Genomic DNA, 13,686 nt, shown 5'->3' on the forward strand with positions numbered 1-13,686 from the left:
TCCATGTAGTAATCCTTCAAATACCCCAGCCTCTTAAATGTCCTTTTCTCCAGACACAACCTTCTTGACAATGACTTAATTACATCTTCTGCCGGTTCTTGGTGCCTCTTCAACCACACTTTTATCTCTTGATCACTACACTTAACCACATTACCCATGTTCCATCTCTCGCCATCGTCCTAATCCACACTCCACCTTCTCACTCCCACTACTTGTTTAAGATCTGACCATTTGGACATCCCCTTTTTCACATCATGCACCAATTTGATATGCACCCAATCACCAACCATCATCTTACACACCTTTACCTTGCCCTTCAATCTTCCATCATACTTTTCTTGCATTTTCTTTACCCTACGTCATAAAATCTTTTCATTCACACGCTTTCTACCTACTCTTCCCATCCATCCAGGGACAATTTTAGTGCAAGGTATCCTGCCCTTAAATAACATAAAAGGAGTTTCCATTGTTAAAGAATGGGGTGTTGTACGATAACTCCATAACAACTTCTTTAATTCTGCCTTCCAATCTATACCATTTTGCAATGACAACTGAATATTTTCAACCAAAACTCTGTTAAATCTTTCCACCAATCCATTCTCTCTGGGATGAGCAACCGCTGTTCTAATATGTTTAACTCCACAACTCATCAAATACTCCTCAAACTCATTTGAAATAAATTGAGGTCCATTATCCGTTACCAACTCTTCAGGATATCCTTCCCTTCTCCACACCTCCTCACAAAATGCTATTATCATGGATGACCTAATATCTTTCACTACACTGATCTCCGGCCACTTGGAATGGTAATCCACCATGACAATCACAAAATTCCTTCCATTACCACCCAAATCAAATGGGCCGCAAACATCCATTCCTACTTTTTTCCAAGGATCAGACGGAAACGGAAACGGAATAACTGGTGTCCTCTCCCGAACATGCGTCTTGTCAATCTGTGCACAACACAAACAATCCCTTACAAACCTTTCCACATCCTTATCCATGCCAGGGCACCTAACATCTTCCCTCACTTTCCCTTTCATACCAGACATTCCTCCATGTCCCTCATGCAACATTTCCAAAACATCCTGTCTTAATTTGAATGGTACAACCAACTTGTCCCCTCTTCTCAACATACCGTTCTGCATCAACAACTCTGACCATACGTTCTTAAAATTTATAATCAACCCTGTTTCATCTCCTACCTCTGACCACCTTTTGCACACATTCTTAAATACACTTTGCATTTCATTATCCTCTTGCATCGCCGTTCTCCACACATCTTCACTTATAGCTTTATCATTTTTGTCTTGTAAGCTTGCTACCAACCATTCCTCGGCCTCTTCTTCAGATTTCATTTCTATCGGTAACCTTGACAGTCAGCATTAACATTAGCAACACCAGGCACATACTTCACATTAAACGTGTATTCTTGTAATCTCTACAACCACCTAGCGATTCTCGATGATGCCCCACTTGCACCCCTTGTAGTGAATAAATCCACTAATGGTTTATGGTCCGTACAAAGCGCAAATGTTCTCCTCCACATATAGGGGGTTATTACAACTTTGGAGGAGGTGTTAATCCGTCCCAAAAGTGACGGATATACCACCAGCCGTATTACGAGTCCATTATATCCTATGGAACTCGTAATACCGCTGGTGTTATATCCGTCACATTTGGGACGGATTAACACCTCCTCCAAAGTTGTAATAACCCCCATAGTTTCTAAAATATTGTATACCCCACCAACAAGCTAGGGCTTCCTTTTCAATCACTGAATACGATGTCTCTGCACCCTTCAATGTACGAGATACAAATGCTATTACATGTTCTTTTCCCTTGTGAATCTGCATTAGTACTGCTCCTAACCCATACATACTGGCATCCGTTGAAACTATAGTGTGGTCTTGTAATACGAATGGTTTCAATTCCGCAGCTCAACAATACATTTCTTTAGATTAACAAAAGTTTGCTGACATTCATTCGACCAAACATATTGTTGATTTTTCTTCAATAAGGAACTCAACAGTTGTGCCGTCTCCGCAAAATGCTTTACAAATTTGGCATAATATTCAGCCAAACCAAGGAAAGACCTCAACCAGTCCTTATTCTCAGGCTTGGATGCTTGTTCAATAGCCTCCATCACATTTTTCTTAGGTTTTATTCCTTCCCAAGATATTGTATGACCCAAATACTCTACACTATGATGTGAAAATTTACATTTATTCGCTTCAACTGTTAATCCTGCATCCTCCAATATCCAACACACCTTCCTCAAAATATCATGATGCTCCTCCACACTTTCCCCCCACACTAATACATCATCTTGGAAATGCCTCACATGTTCCAACTGACCTAGCAGCCTTCAAACTGTTACTTCCTAGATAAATGTAGTTGCAGTCCCAAATGCCAAGAAACATGATGTGCTGAAAATTGTAGCATACAGGAGAAGGGCTAGAGCTATCTGCTTAAAGATGGAAATCTGTCTGCTGAAAGGCAGTGGCTAAGTACGGGTGGAGGGAGTTAGAGATACTGCTGTACACCAGATAGGCATGGATCCGTGTTGTGATGTGTAAAGGTCAGGAGGTGAATAGAATGGAAGAAATGATCAAGTTCAGGTGATCATTATTTAACATGCATTAGTTACAATTGGCAGTGATGAATTATACTCAGACATTTGTAGAACTTCTATGAATCTCTAGAACAAAAACTCAACATCCTCAGAATCCCCTACCTCTTAATCCTACTCAGAGCATTTGATGTTCCTTTCCTGCCAGTAACAGCAAGCTCTACCAACCCCATCCAGAATTTTCATGTTTATAAATCCCTAAAGAACTTCCCTCTGACTTCAACTGGTGACCTTCATAGATCGCTAAGACTTTTGCAGAAAAAAACCAACACAGTGATGATGTGCTATTCCATAGAGTACACTTAGGCCCATATTTATACTTTTTTAGCGCCACATTGTATTTTGCAAGTTTGCGTTGTTTTTGTGTCAAAAAATTACGCAAATGCAGCGCTAAAAAAGTATAAGTATGGGCCTTATTGTCTATGCAATTAGCGTCAACATCCAAGAGTTACTTTCCTCCACCGTTAACTTTTTTTGTTTTTCAAAACCTCTCACTGCAGGAATTGACCGAGCCTATTCAGCCTTATGCAACCTTCATTAGATATAACGTGAAGAAAATTGAAGCTGGAATATATTGAGCACTTAATATTTGTCTAGGTCGTGAGGTGTCTTTTTCACCTCCTCAAAACCTCATCCTCAGGCTGACCCAGTGCACTGACAAATTGGTCTAACTTTTACACATATTCTCTAATTAGCTCCATTGCATGAAACTGCATTCCTCTACCTCGTACCACTGCATGAAACCTACAAGATTTTTCTGGCTTCCATCATTTCCCATAGAGTCACATTGCCTCCCAATGGCTTTGTTGTTAACTGTTTGTCCTGTAAACTTTGAAAAAAAATACTTTTTCTCTCTTTTTTGTGCTTTTTGTCTTGAACTGTCCATTGTATAGTTCTTTGAAAATGTGGCAATGGCACATCTTTGTCTCTGAGATTCCATAATGATTTACACTTAAACGTGGTCCATGCCCTAAAGTGTGAGACAAAGTAAATTTAGCTACAGAAAACCACATAAACCTCTGTACCCTCTTTCCCATCTCCCCGTCAGTGGGAGTGTCTGCAATTGGAGAGTGAAACGTGAAGCATTTTTTATCGATGGGATGAAGCTTTATTTTTCCAGAGAGTCATTTTCATGTAAATATGTTAATTTCCTGGTAAGTTACCTGTATGTATTTTTGTTTTCTAGCTAATTGGCTTTTCCCAGTACTTTGTTTGGTTTGATAATCTTATTTAACAATATTGTTGGTCTATATTTCAGAGTTTAATAATGACTATGTTTCGTAATGTATTTTTTTCTCATTGAAACCCAGAGTTATTGATGTTAAATGATGATACCCAGCCTGATACCCAGCCCCACCGATTTTGCGTAGGTCCTTTCCTGTGTGCCACCAAAAATTCTCTAGCTCTGCCCTTGTTCTTTCACTGGGATTATCTTTAAGGCTGTGAGCTTTGGTCATCGCTTTCTTTGTGCCACTCCATCGTCCTTTTTCACATAAAGAGCTGAATGTACTTTTTTCCTCTCATCCTTTGTTCACCTGACCAGACATTTCTTTGGGACGCCAGTGTTCAGAAGAAGGATTCCAAGAAATCTCAAAAGTTGCTTGAAGCACCGACACACTCTTTCACTTTAAAAAAGGGGTACTTTGCATTAACAAATCTGTAAAAAAGAATATGACATGGTGATTCAGCTCTTTGTATTAATTCACTTCTGCGTAATGGACTTTGAAGACAATCGGAGGCAGGTTTACTAACAAGTCACCCAACCCGACGCAGCAAGGCAACTTGCTGTGTTCCATTGCGTGACATGGTGAGAACAGGAATACGTCATGTCTACTAAGATATGGGGCATACCTGTTCTCGCTCCCTATGCTGGCACACTGAGTGCAGCCATGCTCCAAGGCATGCACCCTTGCCTCATTGGGTAAGAGGGCCTGTGTTACAGTCAGGATTATTTTTGTGCAGGAAGAGATGCTTTTTTTGGCCAAAAACAATCCTCTGAGACGTTTTCCTCTTTCTATGTGTGCTACAGAATGCAGCACATGTGGAAAGAGGAAAAAACTAGGAGAAAAAAAGTGTTCTCCTCGTTACACCTCCACTGGGAAGACGTATCGTATTGACATATTCCCAGATTTCCTAATATTAGTAAAGCTAGAAGTGCGCCAAAAATTATGGGTGTGTGCATTTGAACAACTCCACTTCACCCATGAAACGCTTTCCAAATTCGGAATAACACAAGGTAGCAACTTGTGTAACTTCAGATTTACAATGCCAAGCAGTCACGCAAGGTTTCTTTATGGAGCACAGTAAAACTCACTTAAAGACTTGCGTCACCTTGCGTGATGCAAAAGTGACGCAATCCCCTAGTAAGTGCTCAATAAAGGAGATTGACAAATAAATAAATACCGAGTCTACGTTCCTTTTCATATTCTCGTCTATTGAAGTCAATATGTTGAATCATCCCCAGAAATAGAATGTTTGTTGAAACTGATGTATGAATCAGGAACATTTATATATTTTTTCTTTTGAAGCTCAACTGCCTGTAGTTCTACTGATCGATTTGCTGCCTCCTCCCAATCACGTCTTTATTAAAGCTGCCCCTCATTCTTCTAATTTAAGAACTCCTTGGGTGTCCCGTTATAATTCACCCACACCATAACATGCAACAAAGTTTTAAGGTGTTTAAAAGTGATGCTGTTAGAGCACATTTTGAAGTCCACCGACAATAGAAACGCTTGATAGCAACTGCTATCTAACAAAGGCAAAGATGCATTAGAGCAGGCACGGCAACTCCCAGCGTGTCTGTGCCAAGAGGTGACGTTTCTGTGGAGAGCAGATGTTTTTTCAAGTGCATTATCCTGCTGTAAAATGATCTTTATAATTTGTACTCAAGATTGCTTCTTTACCAGGAAGCAATAAGCAAGCAATACTCGCAGTACACCGAAGATAGGACAGGAGGAAGAAAAGCATTGAAGTGGTCATTAGTCATCCCTATTCCTATCCTTTTCTACATGCCATATTAATCAGAATAAGCAGTCATAATGTGCTCTGTAAATGCGGTCTGTATTTTGTAGCACGGGATAATAAGGAGGTCTGCGAAGGTGAAATAGAAAACAGTTTCTAGGGTTCTATTGTGATCAGATCCCGTTCTCGAAAAAATAACATTGTCCACCAGGGATGTTACTGTATGTAATATGAAGGGGCAGATTTCCTAAACGTTGTGTCCGGCTTGCATCAAAAAATGATGGAAGCCAGTGGGAACTGTTAATTGGTGATTTATTTTCCAGAGCCAAACGTCATTTGCACTGGAAAATACCCCTAACTTAACACAAAGTAGCCCTAGTGCTGCTTTGCATCAAGGGGGAATCACATGGGTGGTGCATGAGCGTTAACATGCAACGACTCACGGATTATGATGCCCTGTTATAAATTGTACACAGGGCTTTCCGTACAAAAAAATGACTTTTTGAGGAAGGTGTTAAAAATTAGAAATGTGTTAATGTTTCCTAACTTTTGCAAGATTGTAAGTGTGCTGCATTGTGCAACATACATCAAGTATGGCAAAAGCCTTAACTATTTTTAAGCATATAATATTTTGTACTGGAAGTTTGCCTTTCCAGTACAAAACCAATGCTACACGTCACCTATCCAAACTTGCACCATAGTGCGAGGTTCTGTGTGTGGTGCAAGGCAGCTTGACGATTGTTGCCGCAGGGGCAGAGAGAAACACTAAAATATCAAAGTAGATATGGCACTGCCATTGTTAGACCTCCGAGCTTTATTGTTGCCTTCTCCCAATATTTCTGCCTTCCTCCTTTGTTTTGCTGACCTCGTTTTCGGGGACCTTGGGACTCAGAGCACTTTACCACTGCTCACCAGTGCTAAAGTGCATGTGCTCACTCCCGAAGACATGCTAAGATTAGCTTATACCCAACTGTAACACATTTAATTTACTTATAGCCCCTAGTAAAGTGGTACTATGTGTACCCTTTGCTATAAATGATGTAATACTAGTGGACCTGCAGCACTGGTTCTACCACCCACTTAAGAAGCTCTTTAGACATGTCTCAGGCCTACCATTTCAATCTGTGTGTGTAGTTTTAAACTGCTGTGTTGACATGGCAAAATAAACCTTTTGCCAGACCCAAACCTTCCTTATATATAAGTCACCCCTAAGGTAGGTCCTGGACAGCCCAGATGGTAGGGTGCAGTGTATTTAAAATGGTGGACAAGTGCCTTTAAGTTTTACATGTCCTGGTAGTGAAAAACTATTACATTTGTGTATCACTACTGCAATCCCTGCCTCTCTTTATAGGATAACTTTGGGTGCACTTTGTTACATTCAACAAGCTCTAATTTCCAAATCCAAATGGGAACAGGTCATCAGTTTATGTTTGCTGTCTTTAGAATTGTAATGAATGGTATATTCAGACTTTGAATTACAATGATGAAAATGCCACTTTTAGAAAGTTCGTATTTTCCCACGTTGGCCATTTTGGTGCCTGCACCCTGTCTCTTGGTCACATGACTGGGTGCAGGGGCTTTGTTTATTCCTCCTAGAGAGCCACACACAATAGACAGCTCAGGTATGCCTGGATAAGCCATTACAGGCAGGATGGAAGGGTGGGGCTGGGCTGAGCCCTACTTACACTTGGGTATGCTGTCCTGCCTCCACACAAAGGGCTGATGACTCCCTGTAGTTACTCTGTAGCCAGGGAAAGCAGGAAGCATGTGGATTTCAAGTGAAAACCTCCAGAAAGTCTCACCTGCAAAGGAAGAACCTGGTATAAATATTGAACTTCAGGCTCCAACGCTTCAGTACACATCTGGATCTGTGGAATCTTCCAGGAAGAAGGACTGGTGAGCTCTTAAATGCACTGTCACTCCAGTGGACTGTTGCCCTGCAGGACTACTGCTTTACTGGACTGCTGCCTCCCTGGATTGCTGCCCTCCTTCCAGAGCCAGAGGGATTTGAACCTCCACCTGAAACCAGGACTCGCAAAATGAGTCCAGTGGTCACCAGTTGATGACAGCCTCAGAGGAAGAGGATCATGAGGATGATGTGGATGAGCAGGATCAGGATCTGGATATCAGCCCTGAAAGACAACCTTCAGGGGAGGAGGATGACCCATCTCCTGAACTGGAACTACCTGCCAGGACAGGAAGCAGTGTATCTTCGCATGGCTTGATTCCAATGGAACTTGCTGACAGGAAAGCAGAGCGGATGTTTCAGCTGCAGATGACAAAATTAAAGATATGGAAAGAACTTGCACTAGAGGAAAAGAATTTGCCCACCCAGTGGCTCAGAAAAAAGAAGATTGATACATTCAAAGACCTAGTGCCCAGTTATGTTGGAGATGACATAGATACATGATTTTCTGCTTCTGAGGTGACCTCGAGAGTACACAATATCCCAGAGGAGCACTGAGGGTTCGCCTGTGGAAGCACATGCCTCCAGTGGGGATGGGCACACTTCTTATCCTAGAAGTGGAGGACCAAACCAGACATACCCTCATAAAAGCCATTCTTCTACATGAGATTGGACTGACCCCTGAGAAGTAGCCAGAGGTACAGGGACAGCCACAAACCCTCAAATTATTCTTGGGTAAATTTCTTGGCCTACTCCAACAAGGCACTGAATGGCTGGGTGAGGGGCAGCAAGGTAATTGATTAAAATGGGTTGTGCAACTAGATTCTCAGGGAACCTTTGTTCAATATTTGTTTTACAGAACTGCACCAGCACCTAGTGGACAGCAAGCTGACTACTCCAGGAAGCTTGTTGAGGGGGCAAATCTCTGGGTCCGAATCAGAGTGTCCAAAAAGGCATCTGGGGTTGTGACTCCCATAAGTGTGGTCAGGGGACCCACCAGAAGAAGAAGGGGGACAAAAACTTAGTAGTTCTCAAAGGCTACCAAAACATTTCCAAAGGGAACAGCATTAACCAGTCCTAAACTTAGCCAAAGAACAAATGGTTATTTGATGGACAGGCAGATTCAACCCCCAATGTCCTGAGTGCTACAGGTATCGGAACTACTAGGGAGACACCAAGTATCCCAAAAGGGCACATTCCCCCATTAGAGGGCAGACACCTGGGTTGGCGAGAACAGCTCTTGAGAAGGAGGTGGCCCCAGTTAGCTTTGGGGAGCAGACAGAAGTCACCGTAGTATCCCTGGGGGATTTGGAGATGGTGCCAAAAGCCCATTTGCCTGCAAATACTTCCAAGTGCAGGTAGCAAGTCACCATCAGTGGGCAACGGGTGAAGGCTCTGTTGCACACAGGAGCCAGCATGACTACTGTAAGGTGTAAGCTGGTGTCCTCAGAGCAGGTCCTCCCAAACAGATTCCACCAAGTCATAGTCACCTGGGGGAGATCTCAGGTTCTCTAAAACTAGCTGTGAGCACTGCCATGTCTGTAAATTGTCTGCTGGTCAAAGATCTGGAGCACACTATCTAGTGGGAGGTAGAGCTCAGATCACACTTGAAGATGTTGAGATTGCCTGAGAGGGTGTGTATGATTACAAAGTCAATGGCTGCCTGGAAACAGAGCCAAGGGCACCTGGAGCCTGGAACAATGTCCCAGGCAGTTGCCAAGAAGAGCAAGGGCAAGGAGTGTGGGAAACCAGCCCCTGAAGTTCTCACTGTCCAGGCAGATTTGACACCTAAGGAGGATGATTTTTAGCCTCCGGGGGAGGACCTCGCCACCCTTGGTGACCTGGCTGAGCGTGCTATTTGCAAGCTGAGGGTGGGCTCACTTGGTAGGAATTCTGCAAAGCGCAGAAAGAGTGCCCTACTCTAGAGGGATTGAAGTGACAAACTGAGGCCAAGGCAGCAGGTGATACCTCAGAATCAAATGGTTCCTGGACCTGGGGCAACTGTGTTCTTGTGGTCCCTCAGTGCTACAGGACCTTCCTACTGGGGTTGACTCATGATATCTTCCTGGTAGGGTGTCTGAGGCAAGACAAGACCTTTGTCATACATGTTGCACACTTCTATTGGCCCCAGATGAAGACAGACTGAGATGCATTATGTAGGTCCTGTCCTACCTGCCAGGCCAGTGCGAAGTCAGGTGAAAGGGTTAATGCTCCCCCGACTCCATTACCTGTAGTTGGCAGTCCCTTTGAGAGAGTGAACACTGAGATTATTGGTCCCTTGTACCTAACAAGAGCTTTGGGGAACAGGTTCATCCTAGTCTTGGTGGACCACACCATACTTTTTCCAGAGGCCATACCTCTTAGATCGGTGACTGCACCTGCGGTGTCCAGGGCCCCAATTAGGATTTTTACCCATGTTGAGTTACCCAAAGAGATGGTGTCTGACAAAGACACTAACCTAATGTCAGCATACATGAAGTTCATGTGGGATGAGTGTGGAGTAACTTACAAGTTTCCACACCCAATACCCCCAAACCGACACACTTGTGGAGAGAGCAAACAAGACCTGTAAAGGTATGATAATGAGCCTACCTGAGCCCTTGAAGCATATGTGGGACATTCTCCACCCATGCCGGCTGTTGGCCTACAGGGTGGTGCCACAGAAGAGGGTTGGGTTTAGCCACTTCAAACTCCTCTATGGCCACTCTGTTAGAGGACTTCTCAGTCTTGTCAGAGAGGGGTGGGAGCAAGCTCCTGAGAAACCCTCTCAGAATGTGGTCAGCTAGAAGCTGATACTCTGCAATCAGATGCATCACTTCCAGGAAAATGAAGAAAAACTATCTTGAGAACAATAAAGAAGTCATGAAACTCTTGCACAACCAGAAGGCTACTGTGGTAGAGTTTCAACCTGTTTAGAAGGTGTGGATTATGGAACCAGTTGAGCCCAGCGCTCTTCAAGACCACTAGGGGGGGGCTATGTTAGGAGAAGGAGTGGAAGGAGAGGCCACCTACCTGGTGGACCTTCAGACCATAGAACCCCTTATGAATGCTCCATATAAACTCTCTTAAACCCTACTTTGATATGGCTGAAGTCAATGCTCCTGGTGGGTCAGTTAAGGGTGTAAACATCTCCCTTACTCTGACCCCAGAAAAGCAAAATGACTACTGCCAATTGTTGGAACAGTTCTCTTCTCTTTTCTAGTTCACACCTGGGCTTACACATTTGTGTACCCATGACATAGACAATAGAGACAGTCGGCCTGTTGAAGATAAAATATACAGGCTGTCAGATAAGAAGGCCAGTATCAAGGAGGAGGTCTGGCATTGTTGGCATTGGGAGTGATTATGTCCTCCAACAGTCCTGGTTCAACCCTGTTGTGCTGGTACCTAAAACTGCCCCATCAGACACCACTCCAGAAGGAAGGTTCTGTGTGCACTACTGAGCAGTCAGTTCCATCACAAAGACTGATGCACACCCCATCCTGAGCTGATGTGCTCAAAGACAGGCTGGGCACTGTCAAGGTCCTTAGTACCTTTGATCTTACATCAGGGTATTGGCAGATCACTCTGACTGAGCTGAGGTGCAAAAGAGAGGTCTGCATTCTCGACCCTAGAGGGCCACATCCAGCTTAAGGTAATGCCCTTTGGCTTAAAGAATGCCTCTACCACCTTTCAGAGGTTGATTGATGGGGTTCTAGCTGGGAAAGAGGCATTCTGTGCTGCCTACATTGACGACATAGCTGTCTTCACTTCCAGTTGAAAGTAACACCTGTACCACCTTCAGGAGGTGTTTTTGGCCCTGCCACAGGCAGGCCTGAATATCAAGGCAAGTAACTGCCAGATAGGGCAGGGTTCTCAGGTACATCCGGGCCACAAAGTGCAGCCCCTTCAGGCCAAGATTAAGAATAGCCTGGCCTGGCAATCCCCTAAAACAGACTGATCTGAGGGTTTCTGGGCATCACAGGATACTATAGGAGGTTTGTCAAGCAAATGGCACCATTGTTACCCCTTAACATGTCTGACTTCTAGAAGTAGCCCAGAAAGGTGATCTGGACAGAGGACTGCCAGAACTCCTTGATCTCCGTCAAGGAGGCCAGGTGTACAGCACCTGTAGTCAAGGCTCCTGACTTTTGAAATGAGTTTATTGCACAGACAGACACTTTAGAGCATGGCACAGAAGTTCTTACCACAGTTAAATGAGGAGGGCCAAGACCAACCAGTAGCCTTCATTATCGAAAGGTTACTTCCCTGGAAACAGAGGTGAAGTGCAATTGAAAGCAAGGCTTTAGCTGTGGTTTGGGCACAACTGAAGTACCTGAGCACACCTGTTTGGTACTTACTTCTGGGTTCAAACAGACCACAGGCCCCTCAGGTGGCTCATGTAAATTAGGGGTGAAATCCCTAATTGCTGAGGTGGTTCATCTCCCTCCAAGAGAATTAATTTTATAGTGGAACACCATCCTTGGTTGGACCACGCCAGCTCTGACAGTTAATCGAGGTTCTTCCACTTTAGTGAAGAGAACTCACAAGGGGTTTGGTAGATCTCCCCACATTCAGCTTGGGGTGGGTGCACATGCTAGACCTGTCAGCCTTAGAGTGGCCTTCTCTAACTTTTTTCCTTCCTGCTCCATTTTTGCTAACCTTATTTTTGCTGACCTTAGAACTCTGTGTACTTTACCACTGCTGACCAGTGCTAAAGTGCATGTTCTCACTCATGGTAAAATTGGTTTATCCCTAATTGATATATATAATTTACTAATACGTCTGTAGTAAAGTGGTATTACTCGTACGTTAATTTACATGATGCTAGTGTGCTTGCAGCAATGATTGTGCCACCCACGTAAGTTGCTCTTTAAATGTGTGTTTGTGTAGTTTTAAACTGCCATTTTGACTTGGCACTATAAACTTGTTGCCAATCCAAACCTTCCTTCTTAATAGATATAAGTCACTCCTAGGGTAAGCCCTGGACTGCCTAGAGGGCAGGGTGAAGTGCATTCAAAAAGATGGACATGTACTTTTTTATTTTACATGTCCTGTTAGTGACAACTCCTACATTTGTTTTTTGCTACTGCAAGGCCTGCCTCTCCCATAAGAGAACATTGTGGTTATCTTCATCTGTGTAATAAGATATTATTTCCTAATGGGAACAGGAATCCACTTCATGTTTAGTGTATTTGGATGGTACTGAAAACTCCTATCTTATGGTAAATCAGATTTTTAATTACAATTTTGAAAATGCCACATTTGGAAAGTTAGCATTTTCCAGCCATAGCCATTTATGCCTGCAGCCTGTCTCTCGGTCACATGACTGGGTGTAGCTGACAGTTGTGATGTGTGTTTACTCCTAGGTAGCCACACACATTAGAGAGCTCAGGTGTTCCTGGAAGGGCCCTCACTGGCAGGATGGGAAGGCAGAGCTAGCCACAGTTGTACTTGCACTTGAATAGGCTGCCCTGCCTGCACCCAAAGGGCTGCATACAGGGGGTACTTAGTCGAGAGCCAGGGAAAAGAAGGACGGAAACCTGTTGACTTTAAAGAGAAGCCTTTGGAAGTTTCTGCTACTTCGAAGGAAGAACCAGGTATAAATATTGGACCTCAGACATCAACTCTTCAGGTCACTCCTGGACCTGTGGAAACTCAACCAAGAAGCAGGACTGGCACTCTACTGGACAGCTACCCTGCTGGACTGCTGCTATGATGGATTGCTGCCCTGCTGCCCTCCTCTCTGACTCAGAGGGATTTGAACCTGCACCTGAACCCAAGATTCTCACAATGACTCCAAGGGCTAGTCTGTTGGAGTCCTCTGCAGAGCCACAGGAATATAAGAAGCTACTAATCACTAGAACCAGCAACCAGATCCAGCTGGAGCAAGCCCCAGATCCCTAAGTGGTACCCCTCCAGCCCTGCACCCTTGGTGTGGGCTTAGAGAGGCTGAATTGAAATGTTGGGTTCTTGGCGGCCGCAAACAGGCCCATTGGTGCTGAAATCTTGCCACCTCCACTGCCTGTCAACATGAAGTCCGTCAACCCAACTCTTTGCTCTGCAGCATTGTCTGCTTGCAGAGAGTGCCATCGCAAAGTTCCAGCCCACCTGCTCAGAGTGAAAATAGGATTGTCTTTGATGCCAGGCCTGCTCTTCGTGCTACATCGACGACTCTCTGCGATGCTTCTTTAGTCCTCGTTGCCCC

The sequence above is a fragment of the Pleurodeles waltl genome, chromosome 1_2 (genome assembly GCF_031143425.1).
Source record: "Pleurodeles waltl isolate 20211129_DDA chromosome 1_2, aPleWal1.hap1.20221129, whole genome shotgun sequence".
Taxonomy (NCBI): Eukaryota; Metazoa; Chordata; class Amphibia; order Caudata; family Salamandridae; genus Pleurodeles; species Pleurodeles waltl.